The sequence below is a fragment of the Rhinoderma darwinii genome, chromosome 5, assembly GCF_050947455.1.
Source record: "Rhinoderma darwinii isolate aRhiDar2 chromosome 5, aRhiDar2.hap1, whole genome shotgun sequence".
NCBI lineage: Eukaryota > Metazoa > Chordata > Amphibia > Anura > Rhinodermatidae > Rhinoderma > Rhinoderma darwinii.
Window position 1 is genome coordinate 95,289,977 of NC_134691.1, and position 13,453 is coordinate 95,303,429.

The 13,453-nt window shown below is 38.5% G+C and overlaps 1 pseudogene; it reads right to left on the minus strand.

Annotated features, from left to right (window-relative positions):
- LOC142652477 (meprin A subunit beta-like) overlaps window positions 1–13,143 on the minus strand; it is an 85,584-nt pseudogene extending 72,441 nt beyond the window's left edge.
- Window positions 13,144–13,453: the final 310 nt, after the last annotated feature.

A 13,453-nucleotide genomic window follows, 5' to 3' on the forward strand; every position in this document is an offset into this window, starting at 1 on the left:
CGGACACGAGCATGCGTGCGCACCGTACGGGACCCAGCTGAGATGAGCAGAAGTGAGCGCTGACGTCTCCTGAGGAGGAGACTGGGGCCAGCGCTCGCAGATCCATGGCTGCGGGCATCAGGAGGTGAGTGAACCTGATGGCCCGCGGCCATGGGCATGACACTGAGTCTTTACTTAGGCAGGTGTTAACTCTACAGTTCTTACAAATCGTGATTTAGTCAGGCGTTTAATGGCTGTCTGGCTGGCTGGCTCGCACTTGTCGGACAGAGTCAAGAACACTCCTACCTTCTCAGCAGATCTCTTAATGTCTTTGCCCACATACTAAATACACATTGGCGGTACAGCACCTTTTTTTAAAATAAGTGCGCCCTTAGTGTCAGGATGCAGCGAAGCCACATTGTGACGTATTGGCGCTGTTATGGCACAGTCAACGGCCTGAGATGGTGTCTCGGCCGTTAATCCCATCGCCTAGCAATTTTAGATAAACCAGCAAGCCTACTATAATTTCCCAGTACCTGCCAAACAATTTAAAGTGTAGCTAAACGTTTAACAAACGTCTGACATGTCATAGTGACATGTCAGAAGCTTTGATTGGTGGGGGCCCAAACAGTGAGACGCCCACCAAATCGCTAAAACGAGCAGCTGAAGCACTCAGGCGCTTCGTGTCTGCTCTGCTTTTTCCGGAAAGCCGATGTATTGGAGTACGAGCTCAAAGACTTTCCATTGAGTCTGTACTCAGATACATTCATTTCCGGAAAAAGCCGAAAAGACACGAATTGGCTTAGCGCTCACATGAGCGCTTCAGCTGCTTAGTTTTTGCGATTGGTAGGGGTCTCAGTGCTCGGACCCCCACCAATCAAAACTTCTGACATGACATGTCACTATGACATGTCAGAAGTTTGTTAAATGTTTAGCTACACTTTAAACTTTACAGTGCAAATATAGCACAAGATGCTTTTTCTGCCCAACATAATATATACTTTTTCTTTTGATAGACCCCCTGGGGGGAGAAAAGCAAGTAGAAACACAAATGAAAGACACAGTGCATTAAATAAGATAAACTATACTGATAAATTATTAATGAACTCCTAATGTCCTGGGGATTTTCCCCTCGTCAGAATAGAAGGTGACTAAGATCTACCAATGATGCACAGGGAAGGAGTGGGAGGATAGCCATACTGTGATGTTATGTTGGCAGTTTCCCCCAGGAATTGGAAGAGCTGTTACATTTATGAAAAAAGCTTGTCCTTTAAATTTTCAATTAAACTTTCAAATATACCTACTGTACCTAATGAAAGTAGTGACGTCCATAACTACGTCCTATCATGATCATGCAATGTCGCCGTGGCATGCAGCGATTGGATGTCACAGTCACGTGAAATCACCAATAGACCAATAACAAATAAACTTATAAAGAGTCTGGCCATCAGTTTTTGCAGGCTTCCCTCATGTCTGCCAGCTTTCAGTATGGGGACTTGCTTAATAATGGCATATATTTAGGAAGCCTATCCCCCCCCCCCCACACACACACACACACATTTACATTGCACATACTGTACAATGTATTTTAGAGTATGTTGTTAATAGAAGTCAGGTATTGTCCTCTAAACAGTGGGGAACCTATATAGAACTTTTTATCGTATACACAATATGTTCACTGATACAGTAGGTTCATGGTGTACACAAATAATCAACTTTTGGGAAGTTTTTTTTTCACAATTTTAATGTGAATGTTAGGGGATGAAGTCCAATATAACAGAAATAGCTTGTTGTAAAAGTCAACGAATCCATGAAAAGCTAAACTATAAAGAATGTTATATTATAAAAATGATCCCACATGTAAAATACAGGATTCTGATAATTGATGTATATTAGAGGACTTCTGTTCATGCAATTCACAAACATATGAGAAGCCTCTTTAAATATAAACATGTACACTTTATCCATAGTAATGTTGAAAAGCACTCACCCAGACTACCCTCTAAATAGTAAGGTATTGTCTTTGGCCATCTATAGTTATTTCCAATGATTGTGTTTCTTCCCTGCACCAATAAGTAAATAATATTCATGGATTAATGTAATGATGAGGCTTCAATAACCATTTTAAAATTCAGAAATGAACATAAATTTCAAATACAATTGGCTGCTAATATCTACTCCTTATATAACTTCACATACATAAGGGTACATCTTACAGTAGCCTAGTAGGAGTCTATTATTGTTATTATTAGGGTCTATATTTTCTTGGTCGATTCACAAATAACCTATTAGACTTCATTGATAATGTGTCCTGTGTGTGTGCAATGATAACTACAAAGACTATAATTCAATTAACCCGTTTGTAACCGCCAATATGCCTTTTTATGGTGGCCACTGACTGGCTTTATTCCACAGCGCTGCCTTTTTAACGTGCTGTGGAAAAAGCCCAACATGTGGAGCGGATGTTCGGGTGTCTAAGCACACCAGAGCTTCTGCTCTAGCCACCAGGATCAAAGAAATCTCCGATCCCTGGCATTTAACCACCTAGATGCCGCGGTCAATAGCGACCATAGCATCTAAGTAGTTTTCAGAGGGAGGGGGCCCTAGTATATGCCCCCAGGTCTGCCATTTGTACTCCTATCAGGTCCTTATTTACACTGACAGGCTTATAAAAGCGAGCAAGTAATTGCATAATTAAGTCACGTGGTGGGACTGAAAAAAATTTAAAAAATAAATCAATAAAGTTTACAGAGAAAAAATTGATGGAGTAGATGGAGGACAGATCGTCATAATCATTACCTCTGGCGGGCCCAAGGAGGCCCAGTCGAGCACTGCCTGCTTTACTATCTAGGATTGGAGTTAGTTTTTTGAACGTTACATGATGTACTGTACAGGCAAAAAATTACCACTGTGTCTACTAATAATGCGTTAAAATGATTTATTGATCTGAACAACACCTCAGCAGGACTACATGTACTTTGAGGGATTTGGAAATTTATGTCATGTTCAGGTGATTCTTGGTGTGGTTATGGCATCTACTACAACACAATTTGAATTACATGCAATAGTGGTACTACCTAATGATAGAATCGTACAAGCATAGTGAAAAGTTTTAAGGGCATGTTTAGATGTGCCAGACAATTTCTGCTGCAGGTTTTTCCTCAAATTTCTGGGCAAATCCACAACAGATCTGTATTAAAATCTGCATATGAAACATGCAGATTTTATTGCAGGTTAAGCAGCGGATTTGCGGCAGGTTTCAGCCTATGCATTACAAAGGCTAAAATCCACTGTGAATATCTGCTGCAGATTCGAAAATACTGCTACATCTAAAATATCGTACTCTCATATAGATAAAAACAGTATGCCACAATGTTATATATTCCCAGTAGTTAGTCAAATCATGCAACTACATAGAGACCAGTAAAGGGGTGAATCCCACAAAACCAAATGTATAAACATACAAAATAATGGGACAAAGCACCAATGTACTAGAAAAAGTATGAAAATACTTGGTACCATCCAGTTGGGTATGTATCGATGCATGTTATATTACATGCTGAACATGTGCTGTACATATCTTAGCACTATTATTTTTTGCATCTAGCCTCTTGTCCATGTCTATACATACTTTACACCTTTGCAAAGACAATTCATGGCATTTTTTGATACATGTTTTTATGAATCCATATATTATTTAGCACTACACCCCTTACATATAAGATGTATCCATATTGCTTCGGACATGTGTTTATCCTATATGTTTCACTCCGGTGACTCCTTTTATTTATCTGTCTTGTATGTTTAATAAAGTTTTTTTTATACATTTTCTAGTACATTGGGGCTTTGTCCCAATATTTTGTAGGTTTATACATGTGGATAATTTTTGAAATACCGCATCCACTTGTATTGTACTGTAAATCGCTGCGGATTTGCGGAATCCATACCGCAAATCCGCCATGTCAGATCATGCCCTTAGGAGTCCAATGGTTATTGTTTCTAATTATATATTATTTTTTTTAAAAACTAAGTATAGGAGGCCATTGTTTAATATAAGAAAACCTTATGGTGGAAACTCTTGAAATGATATAATATTGCTAAAAAAATATAGAAAGAAAATACAAAAATCTTATCCTGCAAGGATAATTCTAAAGCAAAGTCGATCCTTCAAAGAACTAGAAGTTTTTCTTAAAGAACTGGCCAATATCAGGGTGGTCTCCATGCGTAGGGAATACTATTGAGATTTTGTAATTACATTGTATACACAGTTCAGGTTCTACGTTCCAACATTTCCTTCCTAAAAACTGCCCAAGGAGTGAAACCAATGTGAAGCTAAACAGTAGTGCTACTTTGATATAAATACTTCCATTACTTTGTTGTTCTCTACCGTATGTTTGCAGTACATAATAACTTATTTCTTTATTAATAAGTACTCACTACATTGGGAACAATGTCTCCTTCAAACATATCCAAACCTAAAGGTGGAAAACAGACAATAAAATGCAGTGAAAAATCATACAAAAAAAAAAAAGTAACACAAAACATCCCATTTTTAAACTAAAATAAAATATTCTAAACTGCTCACCTTGATTTATTCTGGTAATATCCAAATGTTCTTTGAGAAATGTGTCATTTACTGTTAATGAAACAATAATTACAACAATAATAATGAAAAATATGAAACTTGTGTTTATTATTGTACTGTTTATTACTACTCCATTTACAAAACCATTCTGGTAAATCTCAATTAATACAATATAATTACATTTCAATATAGATTTTTAACAGAGAAAACATTTAATAAATTAATAATTTCATCCCCAAATAATATCCCTAAGTCCTTTCCCATGTCATATTACCCAGTATTTTCGAACATTGTGGACTTTATTATCTCTTGTGCCTATCCTTACCTTAATAACCCTCATTTGCACTCTTCCTAAGCCTTCAATTTATCCAAGTTTGTAATTTAATACTGACCTCTTTTGTGAGAAAAACACAAACAGTGACTGAAGATTAAATTATCAGAAGTATTTCCAATGTATGTCATTAATAGAACAGTGGATTTACCTCAGTTTTACAAGACACACTCTCTACTTTCATTTCAGCAAAGTGAGGTCCAAATATTGGGAAATTACTTCTGTGGGAGGTACCAACTGTAAAGGGGAGGAGCTAATTCTTTACATTATGTGAATGGACCCTTGTGCTCAAATCTGGCCAGGAGTAGGGGCGAGTGAATCAATTTGCCTGCTTTGCCAGTTTTGATTATTTGTTGGTCCATACAATGGTAGTAAAGATCCACTTCTTTTTCTTATAAATTTGCCAAAAGCTCATTTCAAACCTGGGGAATTAATTCACCAATGGATTATAAATCGTGACAAATCATCAAAATGCAAATTGGGCAAAAATGTCCTCACCTCCAGGCAAGATCCTGAACTTTACTTCATACAGAATACTGTTATTTCTTCAGCCATGTAATAAGATTTCTCTGTGTATTATGCAGCCCAGCTAGAGGAGGGGCAGACAACTGCTTGTAAATGTTTTAAAGGTGACTAAACTTTTAAAAAACTTTTGTTATGTCCTAGTGTCATGTCAGAGGTTTCAAACAATGGAGATCCGATCACTGAGACCTCCACCGATCGCTAAAACAAAACTGCAGGAGTGCTCAATTGAGCGCTGTGCTTCTTCATTTTTGATCGGCTTTCCTCAGAAAGCTGAGCAAACTGTGTACAGACTCATAGGCTTTCTATTGTGCCCGTACACCGCTCGCACGGCTTTCCGATGAAGGCCAATTATAAACGAAACAGCACAGCACTCACCCGAGTGCTTCTGCCACTTAATTTTAGTGATCGGTGGGAGTCTCAGTGCTCGGACCCCCACCGATCAAAGCATCTGACATGTTACTAGGATACGTCAGAAGTTTTTTAAAAGTTTGGTTACCCTTTAATCTTCTAGAGGAGGCAGACGAGACAGTTGCTTGTAAAGGGTTAATCTGCTGGAGGAGGAGACCGCGACTTTTAAAGGGTTAATCTGAGTCTCTCACTACATACACACAGAACCAGCAGCCACTCAGGCAAAGCAGAGACAGGATTTACTTCTGCTGCTTCTAGCCTCCTCCTGCTGCTTCATAATACACAGGGGCATAAACAGAAATCAAAGGGCCCTATAGCAGAATTTGTGTATTGTACCCACCCCAGCTGAGAACAATTTTTTTTATTACGTTAATGTTAACAGTAATTTTCTAACAGATCTTTATAGTGAGACCTCTGGTAATACTGAGGCACTGTGCGAGCAGTATGTCAGTATCTCTCCCCTGTGCAGCATGTAACAGACTACTGTTGACAAATCTGATTTAGATTATAAATTCCAGGTCAGTCCTTTTTAACCCCTTCCCGCCACAGCCCTTTTTCAGATTTTCATTTTCGTTTTTTCCTCCCCACCTTCCAAAAGCCATAACGTCTTTATTTTTCCAGCGATATAGTCCTATGAGGGCTTGATTTTTGTGGGACGAGTTGTAGTTTTTCGTAGCACCATTTATTGTGCCATATAATGTATTAGGAAACGAGAAAAAAAAATATTTGTGGGGTAGAAAATGAAAAAAACAGCGATTCCTCCATGGTTTTTTGCACGCCATTTTTACGGAATTCACTATGCAATTAAAACAACATGTTAACTTTATTTTGTGGGTCAATACAATTAAGGCGAATACAAATATATATAGTTTTTTCTATATTTTACTACTTTTACAAGTAAAAACCTAAGTGTAAAAAAGAAAATTTATTTTGTGTCGCCAAATTCCGAGAGCCATAACTTTTTTATTTTTCAGTCGATTAAGTTGTATGAGGGCTTATTATTTGCGGAATTAGCTGTAGTTTTTAATAATACCATTTTGGTATACATGCGACGTTTTGATCACTTTTTCTTTCATTTTTTGTGGGAGATTAGGTGACCAAAAAAATAGACATTCTGGCGTTTACAATTTTGTTTTTTACGTCGTTCACCGTACGGGTTAAAAAATGTGTTATATTGTAATAGTTCAGACTTTTACGGATGCGGCGATACCAATTATGTTTATTTATTTAGTTTTTCACTATGCTCTAGGGGGAAAATGGGAAAAGTTTTTTTTTTTCAACTTTTAATATTGTATTTTTTTTTTACACAAAAGAATATTTTAATTTAACTCATTTTTACTTTTTATATTAGTGCCCCTAGGGGACTTCAACCAGCGATCGTTAATACTAATGTATTGCAGTATATCGTAATTCTGACAGGCATCTATTGAACCCTGCCAGACTTGGGGGCCTTCATTAAGCACCCAGGCAGCCATAGCAACCATTGCCTCCTCTTTCTAACGATTTAAATGCTGCGGTCGCTATTGACCGCAGCATTTAACGAGTTAAACAAGCGGGTTCGTGCTCGAGCGCGATTCCGCTCGTTACTCTGAAGTGTCGGCTGTAACATACAGCCGACCCCGGCATCGTATGGAGCGGGGTCACTTCGGGAGCCCACTCCATACTTCCCCTACCCGACTTTGGCGTATGGATACGTCAAATGTCGGAAAGGGGTTAAACACTTTGCTTAAAGAGGCTCTGTCACCAGATTATCAAATCCCTATCTCCTATTGAATGTGATGAGCGCTGCAATGCAGATAACAGCAAAGTTGGTTGTTTTTTTAAAACGATCATTTTTGCCCAAGTTAAGAGCAATTTTATATTTATGCAAATGAGCTTTTCAATGGACAACTGGGCGTGTTTTCTCCTGTGGGTGACGTCACTCTGTGTCTGCAGTGAAAGAAGCTGGCTGGGAATGATGGCGTCACCCACAGGTCATTCAACCTTGGCGTCGGAAGAGAGAAGACACATCAGCTCCAGGCATACAGTTGAATTTGCAGCAGCATCACCATGTGCAGGTAAGCATAGTAAACTCCCTAGAGATGAGCATATTAACCTTTTGCACGCCTGGAGCCGATGTATCTTTGTCTGACGACAACCTTGAAGGACCTGTGGGTGATGTCACGCTGTGTGTCTGCAGTGAAAGAAGCTGGGTGGGAACGATGAAGTGTATGATGCTGATTTATCAGCGTCATACACTTCTATTCACAACGCCCAGTTGGTAAAAACACAATACACGCCCAGTTGGTTAAAAACACAATACACGCCCAGTTGGTAAAAACACAATACACGCCCAGTTGGTAAAACGAGAAAACACGCCCAGTTGTCCATTGAAAAGCTCATTTGCATAAATATAAAATTGCTCATAACTTGGGAAAAAATGATCGTTTTTAAAAAAAAAAAAAAAACTTTGCTGTTATCTACATTGCAGCGCCCATCACATTATGTAGGAGATAGGGATTTGCTAATCTGGTGACAGAGCCTCATTAACCCCTTAATGACCAGCCTATTTTAGACCTACATAACTAAGCCATTTTTTAAGTTTTTCCCTCGTTTCATTCATAGAGCTATAACTTTTTTATTTTTGCGTCGACATTGCTGTATAAGGTTTTGTTTTTTGCACGACAAGTTGCAATTTTCAATAGCACCATTTTGGGGTACATAGAATTTCTTGATTAAGTTTTATGAACTTTTTTTGGGGGGGGATTGAAAAAAACCTGCAATTTCGCCACACTTTTTTGCGCCCCAAATTTACGCCGTTTACCGTGTGGTACAAATAACACAATAACTTTATTCAGCGGGTTGTTGCAATTGCAACGATACCAAATTTATATAGATTTTGTGTTTTGACTACTTTTAAATGATTTACTTTTTTTTTTAAATGATTTGTTTTTGCATCTCCATATTTGAAGAGCCATAACTTTTTTATTTTTCCGCTGATGCAGTTGTATGAGGGCTTTGTTTTTGCGGAATGACTTGTAGTTTTTATCGGTACCATTTTGGAGTAGATGCAACTTTTTGATCACTTTTTATCAATTTTTTTTTAAGGCTGGATTCAAAGAAAACAGCAATTTTTGCATTGTTATTTATTTTATTTTTTTACGACATTTACCTTGCGGGATAAATGATGTAATAAGTTTATAGTTGGGGTCGTTACGGACGCGGCGATACCAAATATGTGTAACTTTTTTACTTTATGTTGTTTTTTAATAATAAAGCAGTTTGTATGGGGAAAAAGTGGGTTTTTCATATTTTTTTTTTCACTTTTTATTAAACTTTTTTTTCACTTTTTTACTAGTCCCACTAGGGGACTTCACTATGCGATTATCTGATCGCATTTATAATACACTGCAATACTTCTGTATTGCAGTGTATTATGCCTGTCCGTGTAAAATGGACAGGCATCTGCTAGGTCATGCCAGAGGCATACACTACAGGCCGACCTGGGGGCCTTTTTTAGGCCCCCGGCTGCCATCGGAGACACAGACACTCGGTGATCTTATCGCCGGGTGTCGGTGGGATGAGAGGGAGCTCCCTCTCTCTCTCCAAAACCACTCAGATGCAGCACTCGCTATTGAGCGCCCGATCTGAGGGGTTAAACGGGTGAGATTGATACTAATATCGATCTCACCCGTTCGAGCAGGGATGCCCCCAGCCCTCAGCTACCTCTGGCAGCTGAGAGCAGGGACATTTAACGGCTCCTTGTTTATTTATTCCGATGCAGCGCCGTAAAAAGGCTATTGCATCGTAATAAAGCCCATTAGTGGCCGCCGTAAAAACACTATTGGGCGGTCACTAATGGGTTAAACACTTTGTAGAAAAGTGGGGGATTTTTTAATATTCAAGTAACTTTCCACATGTCTCACCTACTCATGTGTTGTTAAAAGCAGAACAGGTGCTTCATAAATATGGCGCTCAGTCTGAATACCATGATATTCAATGTATTTATTTACACCAGACAACTGACAAATACATTGATAACTTTCTTCCATACAGCTCTAAATCCCCAGCCCCCGTCACACAGTACATAATAAAACTGCCTGCAACCACCACTAGGGGGAGCTCAGTGCATATAAATTGATACAGCTACTATTGAATAGAAAGTGTCTGGAATTTCCTGCAGGAAATCTGCAGCGTAACACAGTAACAGCAAAGTATATGGGACTTCGAGTAATCCCATCTACACATTGCAGAATTTTTCCACGCGTAAATTGACCTGCGGTGCATATTTTAAAATCCGCAGCATGTCAATTTATCTTGCGTTTCTGCCTCAGAAATGTATCTGGCAAGTTTAAAAAAAATGCACCAAAATCCGAAACATAAAACCGCACCTATTTCCGCACCTATTTCCGCATTTAGGTGTAAAAACCGCACTTAATAGTGTGGTTTTTTTTGTTATGCATTTTTAAGTGCGGATTTACCTGCTGTTTTAATGCGGCTTCTCCTCGTAAAATTCTGCAACATGTGCATTTAGCCAAAAAATCTCTATGCACTGAGCTCCCCCTAGGGCTGGATACAAAAAAATGCTATGGCTCAATGTCGGGAAGCAGAGGGTAGAGCAGGCCCCCTCCTCACTGACAGGAATCTCTCTTACATTGCTACTAATATAACAACATCCAGCATGAAGTAAGAGATCATCAGCGATGCTCTCTCAGCTCAGAAGCAAGGTTTTATATTTTAGTCTCCTATTACTCCATGAGGTTTCCCTGGAGGTGATCATTTCTCTTTAACCCCTTCCCGACATTTGACGTATCCATACGCCAAAGTCGGGTAGGGGAAGTATGGAGCGGGCTCACGCAGTGAGCTCACTCCATACGATGACGGTGTCAGCTGTATGTTACAGCCGACACTTCAGAGTAACTAGCGGCATCGCACTCGAGCTTGATCCCGCTAGTTTAACTCGTTAAATGCTGCGTTCAATACTGACCGCAGAATTTAAATCGTCAGAAAGAGGGGGACGACCCCCTCTAACAGCTCATCGCGCCCCCCGCAAAGCAATTGCGGGGGGCAATGGTTGCTATGGCTGCCTGGGGGCTTAATGAACGCCCCCAGGTCCGCCATCTTTGTACACCTATTAAGCCTTTCCTCCGGCAGGGCTTAGTAGGTGCCTGTCAGAATCACGATATACTGCAATACATTAGTATTGCAGTATATCGTACAAGCGATCTAACAATCGCTGGTTGAAGTCCCCTAGGGAGACTAATAAATGAATGAAGTTAAATAAAGTTTTTTTTGGTGTAAAAAAAAATAAAAATTTAAAGTTCAAAAAAACCCTCTTTTCCCATTTCCCCCCTAGAGCATAGTAAAAAATAAAAAATAAATAAACATAATTGGTATCACCAAAGTCTGAACTATTACAATATATCATTATTTAACCCGCAAGGTGAACGCCGTAAAAAAAAAAAAATTGTAAACGCCAGAATGTTTCTTTTTTGGTCACCTCATCTCCCACAAAAAATGAAATAAAAAGTGATGAAACCGTCGCATGTACACCAAAATGGTATTATTAAAAACGACAGCTTATGCCGCAAAAAATAAGCCCTCATACCACTTAATCGACGGAAAAATAAAAAAGTTATGGCTCTCAGAATTTGGCGACAGAATAAATGTTCTTTTTTACACTTAGGTTTTTACTTGTAAAAGTAGTAAAATATAGAAAAAACTATATATATTTGGTGTCGCCGTAATCGTATTGACCCACAGAATAAAGGTAACATATTGTTTTAATTGCACATTGAATTCCGTAAAAACGGCGCACAAAAAAACATGGAGGAATCGCTGTTGTTTTCATTTTCTACCCCACAAATATTTTTTTTCCCTGTTTCCTAGTACATTATACGGCAAAATAAATCGTGCCACGAAAAACTACAACTCGTCCCGCAAAAATCAAGCCCTCATAGTACTATATAGACGGAAAAATAAAGACGTTATGGCTTCTGGAATGTGGGGAGGAAAACACGAAAATGAAAATCTGAAAGTTGTTTACGACGGGAAGGGGTTAATTATTTACACAGTTTTGAATCAACTGGAAATTTTTTTATATGTTACTCCACAATAATCATTAATGAATATATTAAAACAAGTACTGACTCCTGTGGTCCCTCACTATCAGGGTGCCCATACACGTTGTGGCCGAGCTGCGGTAGTTGCAGCTCGGACATGAACCGTGCGGCAACAGCCACATGTTTTGCGGTGTGATTTCGACCGCATAAAGGTGAAGCGCATAGAAACGCAAAGCTTCACTTGTGCAAGATGCACAGCCAAAACTACCAGAAAAGTTCAATGAAAACTAATGACACTGCATACCTATACAAAATAATAAAAATAAGAATAAAATATGCATGTTATAGACTTACCACTTTTCATTGAAAGAGGCTAAAATATAAAAACAGACACAAATTAGACATCAGTGGATACTAAAATTCAAGAAAGATATTGCCTGCTTTAGGCTGCATTCACACACCGCATTTTGCAAAGTTTTTTAGCTGCATTTTTTTTTAGGTTAAAACTGGATAGCAGAAGATGTGGCAAATTTATAAACAGTCATGTTCCTTTTAATTAATTACCTCCAACTTACTCCTGTAGACTTTCATGCTAATACTGGCATATGAATCGCTAGTCTTAGTAAATGTGCCACCGAAATGTTTAAATGCATATCTGTTTTTAAAGGTGCTTTAAACCAATAATAAATGGTGTTCAGTTGTGGGAGCACATACTTTCCAAAAGGGAGTGTGACAGTATCCAAGCCTGGTACACTAAGGATGGAAATATGACAGAAGTCATAATCGCTAGTGTGGCTGCACATAGTCCCACACTGTAGGAGTTCAATAAAATTAGGAGTAGTTGATTATTGTATGCTGCAAAAGTGAAAACTATATGTGCTCACGACATTGAAGACAATATTGTTTAAAACGTGCAAAGACTCAGTTCCAAATTGGTGTTCTGCTTATAAATGTATAAAATTATACATAAAGTCATTTAAAAATGATAACGTCCACATATTGTGAATAATTAATTAGGTACATTTTATGAATACAAACCAAACAATACACACTTACCACTCCATATACACTGCTGAGAAATATTGGTATCAGCACCTGAAGTAGCACGAAAGCCATTGCACCCTGGATGAATGCAAGAACTGAATGACTGCTGTTTGACAACAATTTATACTACACAGGAACAAACTGAAAAGTACAAAGTTGACAGTTTATATAACTAAACGTACCGTAACAACAATTGAAAGGAAGACGATTTTCTCGTAAATCTCTTTCATATTTGCATAATCAGTGGGTTGGAGCCAGGGGTGCACCTAGCCTTTCTGCTGCTTGAGGCGTACACTAAAATGGCGCTCCCACATGCCCTATAGGGTGATAAAGGACAGATAGCAAAGAAAAAAAACAATAGAATCTTTATGTTCACATGTTATAGAAAGCGGTTTGATACAAGTATATAGAATTTATAAAAATCCTGATAGCATGCTGCATAAAATCTGTAGTGTATACATGCAGATAAAAGATATACCTATCTACCTGCACTCACTATATTACACTCATTGATTATAAACCTATTATTCAGCATCATAG